The sequence below is a fragment of the Lissotriton vulgaris genome, chromosome 6 (assembly GCF_964263255.1).
Source record: "Lissotriton vulgaris chromosome 6, aLisVul1.2, whole genome shotgun sequence".
NCBI lineage: Eukaryota > Metazoa > Chordata > Amphibia > Caudata > Salamandridae > Lissotriton > Lissotriton vulgaris.
Window position 1 is genome coordinate 950,312,667 of NC_141694.1, and position 19,831 is coordinate 950,332,497.

Consider the following 19,831-nt stretch of genomic DNA (forward strand, 5'->3'; position numbering starts at 1 on the left):
ATTGAAGGCAGGTAATGTGGAGATTTTTCTCCTTTTGAAGTATTTTTTATTTTTAGTAGTAATATTTTATATATATTTATGAAACATGCCTGTTCTCAGCACACTCCGTAAATGGTATTGCTGCTCTTGTGGTACCAAAGCTAGTTTAGAACGATGTCAGCCGGCTCCCCCAGAGGGGACACCTACTAGAGACATGTATGTCAAATATGGTATTTCTTCCATAATGTACGGTCCACTGTGGAACAAATACACAAAGAAAGATTCTGATCTTCAATGGCCAGTGAATGGGTCATTTGATTTTAAAAAGGTTCAATATGTAGAGCAGTGTTTGTTTAAAAGAAAAAGTAGAAAGGATATGTTTGATTGTGTGCGTACGTGGGAGAAAGAAGTACGAGGGAGAGCGAAGAGAGCAGAAGCTATAGCAGAAAAAGAACAACGTAAAACAATATATCAAAAAGTGCTAGAATTAAAAAATAAAGAAAAGAAGGGGGAAAAAAGAAGATAGGGAACGTCGATCAGAGGTAAATGGTCAGTATCTTATTAGGCGCCCTATTTATCCCATACTTAATAAACCTCAGGATGACTGCATCCTATTAAATGCCCCCGACCCCCATATACATTTCCCACTCCAAGGGCCCCTGATGAGGTTTCTGACAATGAGCATTTGTCTTCAGATGACAAAGAACAAGATAAGCAAGTTGGGCGACAGACTCACTCTACTTTGACTAGAGCAGAAAAAGATAAATTAAAAACCGCTGCTAGGGAGGAGGCTCGCCGGCCTCACTCTGCATCGTACATTGTAACTATGGTTCAACAGTGAATAAATACAGAGCAATTTTATTTTGTGGAAAACAATTGTTTGGGAGGTAATATTTGATTATAGACACATTTCTCAGGAATTAGAGCCAAAGGATAGAAATACTGATTATAATCGATTAACAGATGGGACTTTCCCTTTTTCTTCCTTATCTGATATGATGAGACGAGTGGTTAAAATACGAGACGCAACATTACGTTTACGAAAAGAGCAAGAAGTAGCTAGAAAATAGAAAGGTGTAGAAACAGTTCAATCCCAAGCACAGAAAGTAGATGCTCCGGTGGATGAGGTTGCACCTGTTAGTAGTATAGTTGCTATAAAACCCATGCATGAAGCTGCAACCCTTTATGTTCTTCCTAAGGGTGTGGGAAGAAATGGTGATAAAATTTCGGATGATGCAAAGGGATATTTTATATATAATTGGGTTTACACTCCTTGGAGTAGAACAGATGTGATGGCTCTTAAGGCTGCTTTGCCCGACCCCCAGGAAAAATCCTGCCGCCTTCTATGAGGAGGTGGAAGGAGCATATAAAGAGACTGGGCATGGCGTTCTGAGTTCCCACTTTTGCAAAGTCAGCAGTACCAACGGGGAAGGGGTTGTGTGAGAAAACGCCCATGGAATTTAGGAAACAGGGGAGGTACAGGAGCTCGCCCCAGATTTGAAGCAGTTGAACAATGACCAAATTACTCTAATACCTTTGATAAACAAAATCAATATTGAATGTCTGATTATTCTGATGAAGTCCTTGCAGATTCTGATTACGCATAGGGATGCCTAGGACGGCGTAAGGATCCGTTTGAGGTGCCAGTATATCAAATGGGTCCTCATATTGACGCAAACGTTTTGGGATTTACTGATCGGTTTCTAGTTGATACAGAGGCTACCTGTAGTTCTCTGTCTAAAAAAATTGTTTCCCAGGGCTCTCCTGACCGACATAATGATAACATCTGTAGGATTCAAGGGGACTCCTACACCTAGTCCACTTTCACAGCCACTTGAATTCAGACTTGACAAATTCACTGCAGCATGTCAATTTTTGCTTTCTCCTACCACACCTGACAATATTGTGGGTATCGATATGCTTAAATATTTTCGTGCCACAATACGTTGTTCTCCGGAAGGTGTGCGTGTTATTTTAAATAACAATTATTTAATGGTTAAGAGATCCTGTCTTATCAATGAGGATGCCGCCCTGGCGTCCTTACCTACTGTGAAGAAGGAACACTGTTATTGTTATCATTTCTTGCCTTCCATCATCACAAAGTCTCGCAAAAGAAATTGCAGTATTGTAGACAGCAGGTTACCTATTTAGGTCACTCCTGTCTAAGGGGGACGTGCATTCACACCAAACCACATTCAGATCATTCTAGACACTCCTGTACCCCGCACTCAGAAGGATGTGTGTGCACTGATTGGCCTCACCATTTTTTTGTAGGCAGTTTTTCTCACACTATTAAACTTTTGTTGGCCCTTTTTGACTAAAGATACTCCGATGCCTTTTCCCATGGACAACTGAATGTCAGAATGCCTTCCAACATTCACGCCAAGCTCTTTCATCTACAACAGTATTAGGAACTCCAGACTACACTCACTAACAAAAGTATGTGAGCTTAGTACAGACTTACTTGTCAATATTTTTACCAACAGCCAGTACGCATTCGGAGTGGCATATAATTTTGATCGCTTATGGAAAAAAAGAGGTTTCCTCACCTCAAATGGGACACAGATAGTGCATGGAGTATTAGTGCATAACCTTCTTATTGTCCTAACCGTTCCTAAGAAAGTGGCAATTGTTAAGTGTAGTGCACGCAAGAAAGTGACTGATAAAATAGGAGCAGGTAAATGCATTTGCGGATCACACAGCCCGCGAGACCGCAATGCAGCGAAGTACCAACTCCATGTATGTGGTGAAGCCACAAGCTGAACCTTGGCATGATGCCAGACAGGAAGTGCCGGACATGCAACAATCTGCCTCTGCTAATGAACTAGATCAGTGGTCTAAAGAGGGAACACTGGATGATGAGGGTTGTTGGAGGAATAAAGATATGACCAAATGGAAGTTACCCACAGCCTACTTATACCCCATGATTCACATGGCACATGAGCCAGCACATGTTGTTGCATCCTCAATGGTAAAACAACTTATGCAAGTTTGGGATCATCCTGATATTGCCGGCACTGCTAAAAAGATGGTCCAATCTTGTTTGGTCTGTCTTCAGTATAATCTTGGAAAGTGAATGCAAACTCCAACAGGAGGGTTTGCGACACCAACTGCATCTTTTGAGGTCCTGCAAATGGACAACGGACCTCATTATATTGGGCAAGTTGTAGAATATGTCATGAAAGGGTTGGGGATTAAGCAGAAATTTCCTGCCGCTTTTCACCCCCAGTCAGCAGGCCTCGTGGAGCGTTACAACTCAACCCTGAAATTGAAATCGGCTAAAATACAGGCTTCCACGTCTTTGAAATAGCCTGATGCACTGTCCCTAGCTCTGCTTTCCATCAGATCAATATCACATACACGGTCTGGCCTTACACCGCATGAAATAGTCTTTGGGAGGCACATGAATATTTGGGGAGTCCCTAAGCCTCGCCCTGTACATGATGTACTCCATGTGTTGATGAGTGACTATTTGTCCGAGTTAACTGACAGCTTGTCTTTTATTTATCAGCAGGTACGGGAAGTTCTTCCAGACAGGTCGCAGGGTGAAGGCCACGATCTGCGGTCTGGCGATTCCATGCCAGATGCCCTCGTGAGCCTAGCTGCATTGACAGATCACCATAACATTCTGATTACCGAGAAAAGGCGAGCTGCGGCACCTGAAGGACCTGAAGAAGTCTTCAGGGACCACACCATCTCTGGTACATCTAGATATCTGCTTCGATCCAGGAAGAAAGACACTTCAGCACAGAAACAGACTGTTTGAGCCACTGTCCTGGGTCTTTAAAGACTGGCTACAGAGGGGGTACCCTATTAGTGACTACTCGTCTTAACGTTAGTGAAGAAACCAACACCTGACAGGACCTTAGGGCATCATCTGTTTTGTTGTTTGCCAATGAAAATGAGCTCGCCTAAGAAGACGGAGATCGCTGCAATAATGTGCAATGGCTGTACAGTCTGCATCCTTGGTCTGATTTTGACTATTGCCATCATCGCTACTGTAAGGTGGATAGTGGAGGAAGAAATGCATGGAGCCTCCTTACCTAACATTACTGTTACATCACTTGCTGCAAAAGAGCACCATCACTTTTTTGATTTGCCGCAACATGAACAGGGATACCGGCAAAATCTGAGAAACAATTCATTTCTTCGAATGTTGCATCAGACACACCAGCTAAGCAATGCTACTAACTGTTGGGTTTGTGTCAAGATTCCTCCTTATCAGAACATAAAAGGGATCCAGTTGTCACAACTGGCATTCTCTCACAATGGTTCATAACCAGCTTGGTTCAAACTTCTACATGCCTCTAATGAACAAAGTTTCTTACCCCGATGAGGAAGGGGGCCTACAAGCTAAAGGAACTGTATGGCAAATGGAGGAGTATCGCAGAGGAAATTCCTCCACACGTTATGTTTACCCCAAGTTATGTTTTCCCCAACACTCGAACGACCAAGGGTAACGGGCCTTCTGTCATAGCTGTTACTAGAGCCCGAGCAAATCTTTGTGTGAGCAGTTTTGGTAGTATCCCAGTGGAAAAGGTGACTGTACCACAGTATTGAACATTACTGGAACAAACAATAGCAGTTTTCTATCTCGCACAACACTTATTTCGTTTGTGGGAGTAAAGGCTACTATCATCTACCAATCGGATGGTCCGAAACATGCTACGTGTCCTTCTTGCTTCCTCCTGTGTTCCTAGCACTTGCAAAAACTGTTTAATGACATTTCCTTGAACCGATTCAAAAGAACTATAAATAATGATGAAGTGGATCAAACTGACACTGCATTACAGCAATATGTTGACTTTAATTTGGGACTCTTTTTTTGTTGGTGCGGCTTTGAATAGCAGGAAAATCAGGCGCTTATGTATCCAGTATGGGCCAATGCTTTGGTTCCTCTGTATTTCCACTTGTACTACTTGTCTACCATTTAAAACAAATATCCAAACTGTAAATGCCCGTATAGCAATAGACCGAGAAGTCAGCGATAAGATTCTGATTGATGCACATCACATTTATCGTACCCCTTTTAAAGCATAAGAAAATGTCTTAGCTTATGCCAAAAGGGCTGTCTGTGGAAAACGTGTAATATTTTACTTGGCATAAGCTGCAGCGTCTGTTAACTGTCAATCATTTACTACTGCCATAAGCACTCCTGCTCCAACACCCCCTTTGCTGACCAAGTAGTTATTTATCTGACCTTGTTTGCTGAAAACTAATCCTAAAACTTGTCCTCCCTATTTCTGTTCACATGCCTACAATGCACAAAACTTGTACAAAAGACCTGTGTTCTTTGACTTCAGTGTACTACCTCCTCCAGCACTTAAGAGTGCTTTGTGGATGTGGTCCCACTCATGAATGATTAATAAACTTGTTATTTATTCCTACGCCAGTGCTGATCTCTACTTTGTTAGTTTATGAACCCATGGACAAAAGGGTGACCCTGCACCAGTGTACCCCTAAAAAGGTAGATTTCCACACACCCACCCAGTTACCATGCGTTATGATTTTTGCCCCAATAGAATTTTTGGGAATAACATGGTAATCCCGGAAACCCCAAGCCCTTTATCACATGATGTGTCAGATTCCAGGGTCTTTTTTTTGCAGACATTTCCCACCTATTCTCAACAAAAATGTTTTTGGTGTTGCCAGATACAGTATCGTAATTAGCACAATTCAGAAGTAGATCAGTGTAGCCAAATCTTTCGGTGACCTCTGTCACCAGCTGCACAGTTTGTAATTTATGTCAGTGTTAATTAAGCTAGTTCGTCAAATGTATTTTCAATTAATCAACCTAGGCTATTGTTAGTTCATTATGTTACAAGACACTTGTATGGATGTTTACGCAAAGGTTGGCGTCTCAGTGAGTGCCTAACATCCCCATTTACACCTATTCTATTGCATTTATAAAGCGCTAATCACCAAAGGTCTCTAAGAGATATACACCATGCCTGTAATATAGGAGCCACCTGAAGATGGGCTTACCTCTGAGATGCAATGGGGCTAATAATGAATTGATGTATTTCGTGGATCATGAAATTGTCTACCATAATTAACTGACATTAGTCTGGATTGATTAATTAAACATGTACATGATGAGTTGCTTTAACATGGATATGCATCTAAATCTTGTTAGCAGGAGACGCAGATCACCGAGTGATTTGTGCTACACTGATCCATTACAATGACTGAAGGCATATAGTCCAGCTAACATACAAAGCCAAACAACAGCAGAGAAAAAGGGTGAATTTGAGGACAGTGCCAGCACTCAGGTTGTCTTTCTTCATTGGGTCATATAAATAATTTAGAAGTGGACAGGTTGTTTTACCACCACCTCAAGTATACCACTCCACTCTAATCCTAATTATGCCCTCAGTGTCAGCTCTTTTGTTGGTGATCTCTTGGGATTTCTCTCTTTTAACATTGCCTCCAAAGTGCCTGTTACTATCTGGTTATATGCTGCCTCCTTCTGTTTAGTGGTCTAAGCATTTGTCCTGTTGCCTTAAGTGCTGGAAATTGAAAAATTCTTTCCAAGAATCTAAAAATTGGGCTAGATCTCAGAGAAGTGGAGTCATGATGGCGAAGTAAATAACAGTATAGACAATAACAGTTTGCCTTTGGTCTGCCAAGAAATATTTTTTATTTACAAAAGACAAAGAACTTGTTATTGAAAAATATGATTGCAAAGGAATTGTGGCTTAATTTATTGGTCGCAAACAGACTGCATTTTAAGATACTTTATAGGATTATGGAACCTGTTATAGAATTATATGTGAATTCAACGGCTCTGGTGGTACTGAACTCATTAGACAGCACGTGTAATCGAATATCACAAGTTTAAATCATTAGAAAACAGCCTGGAGCATGATATCACATGCTTGCATTCTCTGTAAGATAGCTCGGTAGGGTAAATCATTTGTTGCAGAGATCCTTGTGCAATGTTTAGGTTGCTCTTTCTAGTTCTGGGAAAATAGTGCATGTGTTCAGTACAATGCAGATATTTTAATGTTTGCAAGTTGTAACTCAATCTTTCATTGTTCAAGACTAATATAATGTTTTCTACTAAGTAAGGTAGCAGTAATAAACATTTATGAACTTCCAAAAGAGTTGTTTTATTTAATCAATTTAAATGTTTACATGCATACACATACTTACTTAGCACCCATTGACTCACATGGGTTATGAACACACAGTGCTAGAGGAAGTAAGACACATTCTAGGTTTATATCCGTTCTTACTTTTGAACCAACTAGGAAATAGTATTTTTTCCACTTGATGGGCTGCTGATTCTTATGAGTGCATCTAGTTGGGCTTCCAATGTCATTTGACACCTTCCCTCAGCTATCACACAACGCGAGAAAACCATTCATGATTGTTCATGATGGGGGAGAAGGCTCCAGCTCATCACGCCCCCTTCAAACTGCTGATCCAATTGGCACACAGGCACATACACTGAATGTGCACAGTTGGTGCTGCATGTGTCCCAAGACACAGTTTCATTGAGTAGGGTGGAGGGCCAGAAGCCCATTTCCAACATAAAAGTAGTTGCCAGTACCAGAATCTGTCAGGTTCCCAACCTTAGTCAACATTGGCTTCCTGCGGTTGTCTATGCAATTTACCTGTACAGCTCTTACACATTGCTTTGTATGTCTCACGAAACAGAGACTGCACTGCAGCACACTGTACAGCTGACATGACAGCATCAAGCTTAATATCTTCCACAGCATACACCACACTGCTTCAAGGTCGGACTGGCCTGCAGGGCAATCAGGCAGTGCCCAATGGGCTGGTCTGACAGATCAGTGTGTGGGACATTTTTTTGGCTGTGTGCAGTCGTGTTTTACGGCAAGGTGGGTTTGTTTTTAGGTTTTGCCTGCAGAGTTCTTGCGCTGTGCTTGCAAAATCGCTTGTAATTAAAAAGAAAATCTTAAAAGGGGCTTACATCCCACCCATTACTTACCATTTGTAGGCTTCGTGGTTACTCTCATTTTTTTGCTACTCACTGGTCACCAGCTTTAGGGTCCCGTAATCAGGTTTCACTTCCTCTTTCCTTGGCTGTTCCTTGGACCAAATACTGCTTCTGGCTGGCAGCCAGTGTCCTTCCACAGGCTGCGCTCTTCAGAGTTACTTTTTAGGTCTCGCCTCTCAATGCGCATGCGCATTGAGAGGAGCGAGACTATAGGGGCTTAAACAGAGGTTTAACTAGACTGGCGATTTGATGCTGTGCCCGTGCGCTTTTAGGTCAATGCGCAAGCGCATTGACCTAAAATGCGCGTGCACAGCATCAAATCGCCAGCCACCTGTTCCCCAGCAGCTCTTCCCGCTCCGCCCCACAAGCTTCTCCCAGCGTGCGCTCTGCCTCAGCCGCACTCCTCCCACACTTTTGAAGTGAAGCTTAGCTTCACTTCAAAGGCCCCTGCTGCTTCATTAGGTCTCGCCTCTCAATTGAGCGGAGCGAGACTATAGGGGCTTAAAAAGAGGTTTAACTAGACTGGTGATTTGATGCTGTGCCTGTGCGCTTTTAGGTCAATGCGCAAGCGCAGTGACCTAAAAGGCACGTGCACAGCATCAAATCGCCAGCCATCTGTTCCCCAGCAGCTCTTCCCGCTCCGCCCCACAAGCTTCCCCCAGCGTGCGCTCTGCCTCAGCCGCACTCCTCCCACACTTTTGAAGTGAAGCTTAGCTTCACTTCAAAGGCCCCTGCTGCTTCATTAGGTCTCACTTCTCAATTGAGCGGAGCGAGACTATAGGGGCTTAAAAAGAGGTTTAACTAGACTGGTGATTTGATGCTGTGCCTGTGCGCTTTTAGGGCAATGCGCAAGCGCATTGACCTAAAATGCACGTGCACAGCATCAAATCGCCAGCCATCTGTTCCCCAGCAGCTCTTCCCGCTCCGCCCCACAAGCTTCCCCCAGCGTGCGATCTGCCTCAGCCGCACTCCTCCCACACCTTTGAAGTGAAGCTTAGCTTCACTTCAAAGGCCCCTGCTGCTTCACACTATTCACAGCCGCCAGGCCGTGTCTCTCCCTCATTTCCGCTCTCCCTGCTCCGCTCCCTGCTGCGGTCGTGTCGCATTTCTCCTCCCCCCTCCCCACAGCAATGCCCTCCGTCTTGTTTCATTATTCGTCCTCGCGGTCCGCTAACTTTAGCAGCCGTGCTATGTTTATTTATTTAATGAATTGTGAGCGTAGTCTGCTGTGTTAATCCTTAGCTGTCCTTGTGAGTTAAGATAATAACTTCAGTGGTATCTAGCCAGGCGCACAATACATATATGTGCATGCACATGGGGCACAGGGTTGTACTCATGACACAGTCACTTGTACAGTAGTAAACAGTAGACAGAAATATCCTCACAATTTCTGCATGTGTTCGCGTAAATTTCTATGTGCAATTGTCACGGGTCATTTAAAACATAGTGCACTTATATCCGACATTTAAATAATTGCAATATTTATAACATTCCATTCAGCGCCCGAGATGGTGTGTTCCGCTGCCAGCACTATACCGTTCTCTCATTTCCTCCCACATGAGTTCGCTAACCCTGGTCCTGTGATCTCAGGTCCTGGCAGGAAGGTAAAGAGCTGAAGGTCCCCACAGCCCCCTGCAAAGCAGCCCCCGAGCCACTCAGCTTCAGGACAAAAAAAAAACACCACCTTTTTGTAGTGTGAAATATTTGGAAAGAATCAATATAAGAAGTGAATGGTTTAAGAGCTATGACGTGTTTAATGTTACTTAAAGTTGCATTCCTTCAGAGGAGTGCCTGTCTCCTCGCCCTTCGCTGCTTTGTATTGGATGCCTCGCCACTTTCTTCCTCCTTGTTTTAAAATGATCATGGATTCCTTTGGTGGGGGTGTGGTGTTCAGCGTTCCCACCACGGTCAGTGCTGTTAACAGGATAATAAATGCAGCTCCTGTTTAACGCCCACGCCCCCATCTGTCTCCTCATGCACATGCTGGGGTGGGGGCAGGGGATACCTACAGCAGACTCTTCCCCACACTTGACATGTGTCGGGAGCACTCATCTTCTTTTTTTCATAGAATTGTTTTCCTTCAGTAACTCTGTGTTGCCCCTCTGTCCTGGCTTCACTTTCCCGAACTTGTGTGGTCCGCTACTTCAGAACCGCTGTTTCACCAGAAGCTGCGATAGAGTTTTCAGGGTGGAGTTGCAGAAATCAATACTGTCTTTGTCAAAGTGAGGTGAGGGCCGCCTTTCATCCATCTATGGCACTTATACTACAAATCTCAGAATGCATTTGGATAACTGAAAGCCCAGTAATAGAATAACATATTTCCCTCGGCATTTGCTTTTTCTTGCCGCATAATTTACTCAACCCTATCACATAATTTGTCCCTCGCATGCCGCATAATTCCAGTGGCCCTGGCTATTGATTTAGTTGCATTACTCTAGTTTGAAGCTGCACAGCAGCGCCTTGGACTGTTAGTGCGTGTGGCTGAAGTCCCGTAGCATAAAAAATGTCAGAGCTGCATCTTAAATGTCTGGTGGGTGATGGTTGTGTTGCAATAATGTCACGTGGAACAGCACAGCAGCACCGTGGACTGCTGGAACTGTAGGTAGTGTGGCTGAAGTCCTGTGGCATTAAAGAACGCCGCTGCATCTTGTTTGGAGGGGTCTCCACTCGCTACTGATTTTCTCAGTCTCTTCAATACTCCATAGCTAACATACCAGACATTAAAACTCCACTGTGCAGACATTCAGCCCACTCCGGCACCAAACAGCCATTCCTACACTGCATCGCGCAAGCACAAATGCGGTATACTACAGCTGCAGCACAGCTCCTGAAAGCTTGAATAGGGGGCGGTTACGCGCACAGTACAAGAGCCGACTCATTTAGAAATAACAGCATGGATCCTTCGCCTCGGGGCATAAAGTCATACCCCACTCTCTCTGCTGTTCCCCCCCCTCCCTCCAATGCTGTGTGAATGACCTCTGGAGCTTTTGTTTACCTTATCTACTTGGATCGGACCCGAGTGGTCCCAGCATTTGTGCACTGTGCTCCTCGTAGCCAAAAACCGAATGAAGCAAGACATTATGAACAAAGCTTTGCTGTGTTTTAGGTTCTTAAAAAGGCAATGGCTCGCATAGACACCAATATATTTTTTAAGCTGCTGACTTTTATGTCTTTTTGACAGCGTAGCATCTTAAGTTTTGTTGTGGATAAGGCTTGAAAGTTTAATTATTTGCACCCACGAAGCTTGAACACAAAACACTGGCATCATTTGCTCAAGCAAACATTTTTTTTGTCTTATAGCAGTACAAACGTGGCTTCTTCCACCTCTGTTTTTCAGCGTTCATCATATTGCTCCGTCGGCAAGTGTTGTTTTATCACATAATCTGCAGTTCGGGATCATGACAGTTTTCATGTTGAACAATTGCATGTTGTTTCCAGCTGGAGCAGTGTTTTTGTGGAACTCCGGTCACATTGAGCCTCCGGAACTAAAGCAGCATGCAAGGATGGTGGAGTTTAGTAACCATAGACTGCTTTTTTTCTGAAACTTATTGTGTTTCTGTGTTTACCTGGTTAAATGCTCCCCAGTGGAAGACGCTGTAAGGATGCAGTGCATTTTCACAAAACTAAACGTTTGTATTTACAAGCCTGTTTCTTTTTATAGTCATGTAAATACAACACATATTACATTACAAATGCTATAGGTGTCACGTTTGCAAAAAGTTAAAACTATTGGCATTGTAAATGACAAAGCTATTAATTTTGCTATTTTCAAGACCAACACATAAACAAAAAAAAAGTCATTTATAAAACCAATAGCTCCAACTTTTCTAATGCGAGACCTATTGCATTTCCAATGCTTGTTTTTAAACTTTCTTCTCCGCATTCCATACATGTTTGTACTGAGTCTCCTCTTTCTGCATTGACCCCGTCTTCCTGCGCCAAATTGCTGTAATTGCACTCTCCATGCCCTCCTTTAGCTCCCTCGTGCTGCTTTACCCACCCCACACCCTCCCAACTGTCCACTTGTTGTTAGTGCTCCCTCACCTTCCCCCCCCCGCTGTCAACCCTTCCTTTCCCCTCCCTTGCCATCTGTGCTGCTCCTTTCCTCTTCCTACGCACCTTTCTCGGTGTGCCTTGCTTAATATGTGATGTCCGTTCTGCTCCCTCCTTTCCTGGCCCAAATCTTCCTTGTTGTGGCTTGTTATGCACATGGCTTAAAGTGAAAACAAGCATTGGCATAGCCGATTGGCCTAGCTTTTGGGACCCTATAAGTGTTTAGCCATGCAACAGTTGATGTAGTTGCACCAAGGACATTGGCTGCATTACTAAATACTTATAAGGTCCCAAAGACGAGACCTATTGGCTATGCCAATGCTTGTTATCCCCATTTACCAGTCTTGAGAGGTAGCTTGAGGGGGCGGTAGGCTGTAAGGGCCGCCATCTAACAAACTTCATTTGGGGCCAGATGTAGGTGGCTAAATACCGGTCGTTATTGCCGAAATTCAGTAAATTTCAGTGTTACCGACCGGTATTTATTTGATATTTAACAATCTAGGCAACCATAAGAGACAATCGAAGAAGTTTTAATAAATGGAAGGGAATTAAGCTACAAAATGTTTGTAAAGAAAACAATTTATTAAGAGTTAAAAAGAACAATATCACATTCACAGATTTAATATGTACGTTAAAAGAGTGTAGTTTAAACAAACTAGACTTAAAACAACAATCTATAAATCACATGGCATGAATCACAATGCAAATGAGAACATATATAAAGTTAAAAAACACTGGAAGTGGCAGATTGGTACTCTACACGCGTTTCGGCGGCCAGCGCCTTCTTCTGGAGTAGCCACAAAAAGTTTCTAAAAAAATAAATAAATATAGACAGAAATAAGGATTACACACATAGGTAAATGACTTTACAACAAGATAACAGTTTACAGATTTTACAGTAGCTTAAAAATTGAACCTTCCTATTTAAGATGGATCCCAGGCTGATCCATGCCCTCCTGATGTGTTCAAATTGGCACTGCCAGGTATTGAGAAAGAAGTCTTGCATTTGTTGAACACTTCCCTTCACACAGGACAGGTCCCTCTAGCTTTCAAAGAGGCTCGCCTGATTCCTCTACTAAAAAAACCTGGATCGGACACGAAGTGTTTGAAGAACTTCTGACCCATCTCCCAGTTGCCTTTTTTGGCTAAGATGATTGAGCAGCATGTGCTGGCATTGCTCTCAGGACATCTAGAGAGCAATAATCTGCTGGAGCCCAATCAGGCAGGGTTCTGTGCCAACCATAGCACGGAATTAGTCATGCTATCAATCCTGGATGAATTGAGGAGTCGAGCTGATATAAAAACACCGAGCTCCCTGGTACTACTGGATCTCTCCGCGGCCTTTGATACCGTGTGTCATGAACAACTATTGTCGCGGTTGAGGTATTTTGGTATCAGGGGTACAGCACATGCATGGCTTACATCATTCCTGCAGGGCAGGACACAAAGAGTACAGTTGGGAGACTTCCTTTCCACCTCTGCTCCCATCACTTGTGGGGTTGCACAGGGTTCTGCCCTGTCACCCCTACTCTTTAATATTTACTTGCAGCCATTAATTGCACTCCTGAATAGGATGGACTGCCTAGTATACAACTACGCCGATGACACCCAGATAATCATCCGGCTGGATGATGGCCCGGGAGCGTCTACCAGGTTGCAGGACATACTCAAAGCCACGGTTAATTGGATGTCCGATAACTCCTTAAAAATCAACCCAGACAAGACGGAAGTGTTGCCTATTTCCATCACGGGCAACCCCTGGAGCGAGAAATTCTGGCCTGTGGAGCTGGGTGTGCCACCGGAACCGGCGACTGCAGTCAAAAGTCTGGGCCTGTACGTGGATGATAAACTCTCCATGAAAAAACAAGTCACCACGGTAGTGGGTACCTGTATAGGCCTGATGCGACAATTGAGGAAGATCTCTGCACTACTCTCATTTTCCACCTTGAGACACGTGGTCTCAGCCACAATCCTGGCTAGGCTGGACTACGGAAACTCCCTGTATATCGGTCTACCCCAGCGGCTGCTGGAAAAGCTACAGGGGGTTATGAATGACGCAGCCCGGCTGATTTACAAGAAACCTAGGACTGCCCACTCTTCCCCTCTGATGCAGGAGCTACATTGGCTCCCGATTCGGCAGAGGGTTGTATTCAAAGGATTGTGTATCGTACACAAGGCGCTGTATGGTAATGCACCAAGATATTTGAAATCCCGCCTATCCCCATATACACCGAGCAGGACTTTGTGCTCGTCGGACGCTACCCTCTTGTCCCAATCCCGTTTTAAACTGGCAACGGTGGGGGGACGTGCTTTTTCCAACACACTCCCAGCTTTGTGGAACAAACTGGCCCCAGAACTAAGGACGGAATGCAATCTGTTATCCTTTAGAAAAAAGTTAAAAACTGTACTGTTCAAGCAAGCATGGAGCAGCCTCTAGGCGTTGTGTTAAGATCAAGTAAATACCGAACCCCACTACGTAATCTGGACAAACAGCGCTTAGAGACCCCGGTGGTTATAACGTGCTATACAAATTAAATAAATAAATAAATAAATAAGATAGTCACAAAATAATGACTAATCTTATCAATTTTTTTCATTTCCTTGTAATACTGACCAATATGGAAAAGTAATACAAATTTACTTGAATAGACCCTGTGGTAGAAAATAGATAGGGGCAATGAACCCTCTTTAAGACCATGTAGACATTGATGCCCTTTTAACAAAACTGGCAGAAAAAGATTAGAATGATAATCTATACTTACAAAAAGTTGTTGTAACGATGTAAGGAAAATACTTTTCTTTCTTAGTTTCTTTAGAGAGCGGTTCTAGCTGTCTGGTAACAAGAGTCTAAAGAAAAATGTATTTTCTATATTAATCCTAGCTTTATGCGACATTGATATATATATATATATATTTTAGCAATTATAAGACACTTACATGATATGTAGATATAGCGTGTAAAGCTCAAAGACGACGTCTAGTCAAGATAGGACATTAGTATTTTATTTTCTAGATGGACGGATTCCAAACAAGAAAATATCACGCTGTAAAATCATAAGGGATAAAAATGATATTTAGAAAAAAGGCCAGGTTTGTTATCTTATTCTAGCCATATCATCATAGTTGAGTTATCTTTTTGTATTTTAAGGGTGATTTTATGAAAGGGTTCCTAGGCAGATTATCTGAAAGATTTATTGCTGGTTAGTATTGTTAGGTAATCCGTCTACAACTCATTTAAATCCAGGAGATGCAGGTATTGGAGTTTTTTTATTTATCACCCTTATCTTATTCTAAGGAAATTAAGCGAGATAGCGAATGATAGAATCCATAATATTTTAGTTAGTGTAATGATCGGTTAGATAAATTGATCTCAATTTGAGAATATGGATAAACTACCAACCTATCATTATAATTAATCTATTTGGAAATTCGTGTTATTCTAATTTTGTTGTTCTAAGGAAAATTTCAGTGAGATACCTGTATGAAAATAAAAAAATAAAAAAAAGGGTTAATAACTGATCCCGCCGACCGGAACCTCTTATTCATTCAAGTGAAGGATATACTTGGTAATTTAAAATAGCGAGATCCTCCTGATGTGGAGATGTTTGGTAGAGCAAAACCCCTGTATAATTAGAAAAAGGTAATTTTAATTTATTTAAAAAGAGAGGAGCGCAAAGAAAGCGATTGAGGTTCTGTTATTTTAATATTCCTAAGAAAGGATATCACTATACATACATATTATTGTATGAGAACTCTTGTTGTTTTACCTCTAATAAGGTGGTTCTTCTTCCAATTGAGATGATTAGTTAAAGGTTAAAATAACTCCCTGTCTGGAAAATAAAAGAAAAGGGAGATGTAGCTAATAGGTAAATTTAAGAGTTAGGATTGTGCTATTTAATCTAAAGGTGTACTTACCCAAAATGATTCAACAGGGCTCTCTACTTCCGGCGGCGGGACTCGAAGTTTGTGCAAGCATTCACAAGCAGAAAGTGACTGAAAGTGTCTGCGCGGGTGTTTATATAGTGTTGGGAGGGGATTAGATGTGGCTCAGGTGTGCTTTACATAGGAGTAGAAAGCGGACTGGAGCCGCTGAAGAGATAGAAGTCGAGGGCAGACTACTGCCGCTGAGAAAAGACTCCATATTGCTGTTTCATGTGTTAACAGGGTAGGAAAGGAACAGGAAAAGTATATTTCAGTCCTAGCATTTCTATTGAGTAGCGATTTAAAGATGAGATTTTTGAAATAAAAACAAGGGAAATTTTCAAAAGTAATTCGCTAATATTGGAATGGGCATTTAATAGGAAAAAAAACCAGTAATATACAATGGTATATGGAAATGAATGGAGGGCGATTACGAACAAGATATATTTAATATAACACGGGAAAAGGAAAGGGGTTCTTCTGCTTAATAGTGGAACGGAGACTATAACCACTGGCAGATGTCTAGTAAGGTTATTTCTTGTGAGATGTGGGTTGGGATTACTGTGGGGCCGCAGGTTCTCTTTCTTAAACAGCTTGTAAAGCAAGGAAGAATTGGAAAAGACTCATTATTGATAAAATTCAAAGGAGGGTCAGAGGTACTCTTGCTTGAACAGTTTGTAAGGCGAGGTAAGATTTAAAAAGGCTTATTATTCGTGGAATTCGAAAAGGGGGGGAAGAAAAAAATATATAATTAAATAAATACAGGCCCTATAAGAATATAATTTTCAATTATTAGGATAAAATATTCTTTAGTCTCAACTTAACCACTTGGATGCTAATGACAAGGGTAACTCGTCATGCACTGCCCATTCATTTCAATGGAAATCTCATTATATGTGGAGTTTTATCTTAGCATCCAAGTGGTTAAACTATACAGCTCATAATGGGAGAAAGAATAAAATGAATGGAACATAGGGAAATGGCTACTATATGGAATATATAATTTGCATCAAGGGAAAATTCTATTATCAGCGGATATACCTAACAAACAGAGGGTAACTTAGCATATGGCATGTTCCCATGGTATTTCGCTATTTAACCCCTGGTGGAAGGTGTTAAAGACAAAAATCCAAAACACCTCCCTTTTCTTTCTTATTACTGATCCTCCATTTGTGTCAGAGGTGTAGATTTTTTTGGGTGCAATTGTCCTCAGGGAAACAGAAATCTTTATCTAAATCTAAAGGCAAACACGACTGGTATTCGGCAACATGCAGGAAGGCCAAATCTCGCCTAATAGAGGCAGTCAAAGGGAAGTCCCCCCCCCATTAATTCAAATTGCCAGAAGAGATCATAAAAAGGCCCTACAGGTAGCTAAAAGGGAGTGGGAGGATGCCTACTGGCTAACCCTTAAGGAAGCCAGTATGAAAAAAGACTCCAAATCCTTCTGGGACACCATAAGGGCACGAAACAGACCGGATAGTGACCTTGTAACCTGCAACATTTCGGGGCAGGTATGGGAGGCTCACTTTTCCAAACTTTACTCCTGCCATAATGGCCCGAATGAAAGAGGGTCTGTCCAATCCTCTCCTTTTACTAATTACATGCTTCTCCCTTGCGATCCTGACTTTACATTGAAGGAAGTAGAATATGCTATAAACTCCATCATTCCACAAAAAGCTGCAGGACCAGATGGCATCCCCGGGGACTTGCTAAAATCCGATAGTGTCAAATGGGGTAAACTAATCCGCGCCCCCATTCCCGTGTCATGGAAGGGGGCGGAGGTGGTTCCCATCCACAAGAAAGGCCCAAGGGATGATCCGTCCAATTATAGGCCGATTAGCTTGCTAGATGTCAGCCAAAAAGTTGTCGGTAAAGTTATTTTACTCAGGATACTCAACTGGGTAGATGAAAACAAAATACTTACCGATTTTCAGGCCGGTTTTAGAGTAGGCACTGGAACGATAGAGCAGGCCTTCAGGCTTATGATGATTTACTGGAAGGTGGTAGTGATAGGCAAGGGCAGTCTTTATCTCGCATTCATCGATTTAAAGACTGCCTTTGACCTTGTCCCCAGGGATTTGCTATGGAAGGTCCTGGCCAACATGGGGCTCCCACAGTCTCTACTATCCTTACTAGTCAGGCTTCACCAGGACAGCTTTGCCCAAATTAGGTGGGGTTCTGGAGGGGAGAAAACGGGCTGTATTCCGGTCGAGAGAGGGGTCCGCCAGGGATGTGTTCTGGCTCCCACCCTTTTCTCCTTGTACATCAATGGGGTGGTTGAGCACTTACTTAAATCCCCATCTGACGAACCATCCCTGGCGGGGGTACGCATTCCGACCCTCCTCTTCGCGGACGACACGCTCCTAATCTCTAAAACCCCAATGGGACTACAGAAACTCTTGGACAATTTCCAATCATTTTGTACTGATCGGGGCTTGGTAATAAACACCAACAAAACAAAATACCTCGTCCTTAATCCCCCTAAACAGCAAGTGCGTCCCCCTATTTTAAACACCGAGCCCTTGGAAAGGGTAAAGGTATTTGATTACTTAGGGATACGCATTTCAGACAAAATGGATTGGACCCCCCATCTAGACAAGATGCTGTTGAACCATAAAAGGATCACAGGTGCCCTATTGAGAGAGCAACGTTCCAGTTCGTTCAAACCAATAGGAACAGTCCTTGAGATCTATGCTGCCAAAGGTGTCAGCTCTGCCCTTTATGGAGCTGAACTTTGGGGCTCTGCATCTACCGAAGCTCTACAAAATTCTGAGAATAATTTCTGTAGACAAATGATGTCCCTCCCTCAAAGCACCCCACTTTTACCCTTATTTATGGACCTTGGCTGTACCCAGATTGGCGAAATTGCGAAATTTCGTCCTCTCTTATTTTGGGCCCGTATCTGGCGGGTAGAGGAACTTAGTGCCTACGCCAGAGGTCTGGAAGAAATAATGGCGTCACCACATTGGGCCAGAGTCAAATGGCTAAAAGACATGAAAACCTCATTGTCGAACTTGGGCCTATCGGATTCCTGGATAAGCAGAACCTCTCCTCCAAAACAAATACTCAAAAAGCTTTATCGGGATTGGATTTGCTCCCAAAGACATTCCAGCACATCCATTGGCAGGCTTACAGAGGATTTTTTGATGTTTAAAGACTGTCCCAGGCGAGAACCCTACTTAGACATAATCGGGAAACCATTTGCCCGGTCTCTGTATTTTAGATTTAGAACGGGTACTTTGCCACTGAATACTTTTACCAAAACTTGGAAATCCTGTACAGGCAAAACCGACTTGTGTCCATCATGTTTAGCCCACCCAGAGACATTAGCCCATTTCTTATTTGTCTGCAAGGAATATGCTAACCCAAGAAGGGTGTGGCTGAAGAATTTGTGCCGACAGCTGGGAACCAGGAGCCATGATGTGGCAATTAGGATACTTGTTTCAGATAGCTATGTACCCTATGTCTGTGCCCTAGCTAAATTTTTATTCTGGGCTTGGGCTATTCGAGCCAGAAAGCTTAAATACTCTGTTTAATTTCTTTTTAAAGGATATTTATTCTAGTAAATGTTATACTTTTGCTATTAACTGGATATGTGTTACCAATTTTATTAACTTGCTTTTATGATAATGAAATTTTATCGAAATAAAGCTTTTTGACTGACTGATTTTTTCTAAGACTCGCCAAGAGAAGTCTTCAGCATTGTGCCCTTTCTCTAAAAAGTGTTTTACCATAGGGGCAGCAAGTTTTCTAGTTCTAATTGCAGAGCGATGTTCATTTAAACGTGTCTGAATCATACGGGAGGTTTCTCCTACATACCCCAGGAGACAGGGGCATTGTATAAAATAGATCAGATTCGAAGATCTGCAATTGGACATTTCCTTTGCAGATGTTTTGTGTCCATTGTGT

The 19,831-nt window shown here is 42.6% G+C and overlaps 1 protein-coding gene across 3 annotated transcripts in view; it reads left to right on the forward strand.

Moving 5' to 3' along the window:
- The window catches only part of NCOA7 (nuclear receptor coactivator 7), a 1,085,323-nt gene that overhangs the window by 253,796 nt on the left and 811,696 nt on the right, over positions 1–19,831 (forward strand). The gene's annotated exons all lie outside the window — the stretch shown is intronic.